Source organism: Morus notabilis, unplaced genomic scaffold, assembly GCF_000414095.1.
Source record: "Morus notabilis unplaced genomic scaffold, ASM41409v2 Scaffold69, whole genome shotgun sequence".
Taxonomy (NCBI): domain Eukaryota; kingdom Viridiplantae; phylum Streptophyta; class Magnoliopsida; order Rosales; family Moraceae; genus Morus; species Morus notabilis.
This window is the reverse complement of record NW_010364208.1, coordinates 168,964-173,123: the sequence shown is the minus strand read 5'-3', so window position 1 is coordinate 173,123 and position 4,160 is coordinate 168,964.

The window sequence follows — 4,160 nt, the reverse complement described above, 5'->3', positions numbered from 1 at the left end:
ATAATTTAATGAAATTTAATAAAAATATGATGATTGAGAACTGTCTTATCCCGACAAAAAGTTTTATTAACCTACCACGAATTTCTCCCATGTAAACAAAGTTAATCACATCTCTTAATTCAATAGCGAAAATCAACAGCCACATCAAATAGATCACTTTTCTTTTAGGAGGCGTCTGGTAATAGACAGGGGAATCATATTATTGAGAAAATAATAAAAAGGAATATAATTTTTAAAAAATGTGTATTATCACGTTTGGTTATGTATGTGAATCTTTTCTCATATTCTCAAGAAAATTATTTTACTGTGTTTGGTTGATGTTAGTATAATTTGTGATTGGCTTATTTTTTGGCAAATTAGTTAAAAACTATTTTTGGCAAATTAGTTGAAAACTATTTTTGACAAATTGGTTGTAAACTTGACGGCACAGCAAATAGGTGAGTTCCTTAAGGAAAGTTGGTAGCACAGCAAAGGTTTTGATTTAATTGCAGAGATTGAAGAGTTGACTTTGGGGGATGAATGGCTGGCAAAAATCTTCAAGCTTGGAGAGGTTTTTGAATTTGGGGTACGGCAAAAACTTAGATGGCGCAGAAGGTTATTTGAGAAATACAGTGCTATTGCTATATATGTAGCAAATGAGTGTACGTGAGTTTTTAGCCTTGGAAGTGAGAATATTGGGCATTTATGTTTTTGAGGTTTTAAAGCAATTCAAGGCTGCCTATATGGAGTATGCTGTTATAGAGAATATTTGCAGAAGAGAGTCTGTGATTAGTGAGCTTTATGTGTTGATTGAATATCGTCCTTCTGGAGAAGGATTAGAAGCTTTTGAGAGAAAGCGCACTGCCAGCCGAAGGGATTTTTCCATACAGTTTCGAAGACGAGTGGCGCTCTCTGGACAAGGCCATTAAGGAGATTCGACACGGCGGTGACAATGTCAAGGAGGGAGTCTTTGGGTGTATAAGTCCGATTGGTGTGTGTAATCCTTTGAACTTAGTGGATTGTTCATTGTCTGGGCGTGGCCCCGCAGAGTAGGTGTGCGCACCGAACTGCGATATCATTTTTTTGGTGTCCTTTACGTTTCTGCATTAGTTTCCTACTTTACTGTTTTGCTGGTTTAATTTTAGATTTTCTGTCACAAAAAATGTTACAGTAAAGTGTTGCAACACCACTTGTGAATCTAGGATAAAAACGGACCTAACAGTTGATACAAAATAATGTAATGTGTTTGGTTAATAATAACTAATTTAAAATATTTTAAGTACTAAAAATTTAATTATTCTTAAGAAACACAAAAATTCTTCTTAAATTAACGGCAATCGGAGCCCGTTGTTCGGTGTGGGGCGGCGGAGGAGGAGCGGAGGGCGGTTGCGCCGGCGACTGGGGTTGCAAAGAGATGGAGATGGACGTCCACGTCTCGGACTGGGGAGAGGAACGACGTCGTCTGGTTAGAGCTTGGGGTAAGAAACGTAGTCGGAGGAATGTGGGGAATTGTGCGTCAGTGGTGGATCGGAGTTGGGAGTTTTGTCGATGTGGGATTGATCGGACGGCTGTTGTTGTTGATTGCTCATCTTCGTGTTCTTCGATGAGAGTGAAGGGGGGTGTGGAAGGGGTGGGGGCGGGGGGGGGACGGTGGCGATGGAGGGGGGAGTGTTGCAGACGGTGGTGACGGGGGATGCTCAGTGGGGGTGCAGACCTGGACCGCCTCGTCAAGCTTTGGGTGATGGAGGTGCTCGGCAGCTACGACAAGGAGGAGGAGATGCTCAGTGGTGGTAAGCTGCACTGGGTGTGTGGTGTGGGTAAGATTCCCATGATTTTGAGATTCTTGGGAATTTGAATAACACCATGTTGGGTGGTATTCAAATTACCTTAAAATGAGGGAAAGTGAATTCCATGGTAATCACTTTCCTGGAAATCTAAAAATTATAATTCTTGTACCAAACATGGTAATATTGCAGATTCTCATTCACATCCTTAAGATTACTGCATACCAAACGCCCCCTTAGGGTACAACAGTACAACTAGAGCACAAGATCGTTGCTTCTTTTCATTTTGACTGCAAAACATAATCTTTATTTTTTCACAGTTCAAGTCATAATTTAAATTTTATTATTATAATATTTTTTATTATAAAAAATTTAAATTTATTTTTTTATTACAGTATTTTTTTTTTCAAATATACAACTAAATTCTTAATATGAAACAAATATATTCAAGACATTTATGACCAATAATAAATAATAGGGTGTGTAATAATAATGGAAAGCATTTGGAATTATCCTAAATTTTCACAAATTATACCTATTACTAAAGGAGGCACCCGGTTACTGTTCTAAGTACAGTGACCGGTCATTTGTCTCTTTCTTCTTTGAAAAAAATCCGGTTGTGTCCTAAATGTGTGTATTTACCATTTTATCTTCGGTTGTTGATTTATGATATGTTTTTATTTGGGTATTTTTGTCTTTATCAACATATCTAAAATTTTCGGTTGTATCCTAAATATGTGTTTTTTCCATTTTATCCTCGGTTGCTTACCTTTGATTTGGTTTTTATTTGGGTATTTTTGTCTTTATCAATATATATGTATTTCTGTTTTTTTTTTTTTTTGCACACTGATGAGCTGTCTTGGAAAAGACAGTGTTCAGTGGTGGGCCCTAGGTTTATACGTGTTCAACCAGTGTAATTCGGTGTTATAGGTGTTATAAAATTTGGAAAATATCGTTTGTGTCCCATAAAAGTTGTTTTTATTATTTTGCCCTAATTTTATTTTGTTCCTAAGTTTATCTGCTAGGCATTTTCATAATTTGCTACGTTGGTATGTGTTGACTCTTCTCGAGGAGCTTCCTGCCTCTTTCATTTTCACTCTCGCATCTCACTTTTTCTATTTTATTCTTTGTTGAAGTTTTTCTCCTTCATTTACTCTCTCTATATTTCCTCCGCATTTTCTCCTTCGTCTACTCTCTATATTTCCTCTGCGTTTTCTCAATGATTCCTTCTGGTTTTGGTTTAGATTTTTTAGGGCTTTATTTTTCGTTAAGTTTTTACGTTTTCTTCTCTGTGAAAATTTTTGTTGTTTTCCATTTTCTTCTATTTGGGTATTTTAAGCTTTTTAGGGGTCTTTTTTAAAAAAAAAATTTCTTTGATATTTTTTGGGGTTGTATTTCGATTTGTTATGTTATATATGAGTTAATCTTACGGTTTATGTTTCGATGGAGTTTTGAGGTTTTATTATCTCTGGAACTTTTGAAAAAAAATTTCCTGTCATTTGGGTATTTGCTTTTTAGGGTTATCCTCTTCAATTTTTTTCTGGGTTTGGTTACGATTTTCGTGGGGTTCATTTCTTATTTTTTTCCCTGTTTCTTATGTCATAAATGGGTTGAGCTTTTTTGTGGGGTTCATATCGGTTTTTCCTGGGTTTTTTATGTGATAAATGAGTTGAGCTTATGGGTTATGTTTTGGTAAAGTTCTTACGTTTTCTTCTATTTGAAATTTTTTTTTTTTGTTTCTTCATTTTTTGCGATCTGGGTATTTTTAGCTTTTTAGGGTTTTTTTTTTACAAAAAATTTTATTTGATATTTTTTGGGGCTTTCTTTCGATTTGGTATGTAACTTGGTTTTCTTCTATCTGTAAATTTTTCTAATATTTCCCCGTTGTTTGGGTATTCTTTGATTTTTAGGAATTTCCCAGGCTTAAATTATTACCTAGAGGGTAATTAGTTTTAGTTTTATCCTTTATTTTATCTTGTTTCTAGTTTTTAGTTAGTTATGTTTCATGAATTCTCTCTCTTGTGTTTGGCGCTTAAAAAGAGCTAATCCAGGTGCATGTTGTGATTATTTTCAGCTTTGAGAAAGCATTGTCGTCTTGGAGGCTAGCAACAACTTGTCGTTTTGGAATTTTCAAGGAAATTCTAGTCAGCATTGCTCTGCCAAGCCAGCTAGACCAGATTCACATGTTGCTGACAGCTGGGCCTGAGCTGGTAGAATGGGCTGATTTAACCATGAAGGGTGCTGATTTAGCTGCTCATTGGAGGCTTTCTCAGGGGCTGCCACGTGGAATTAGGGTACAATAAGTACCTGCAGCTGAAAGAGAAGAAGGCGTCCTTGGTCATATTTTGTAACGTAGAGGCGGCTGAACTTGGAAAAGGAAACCACCTCCATTTCTCT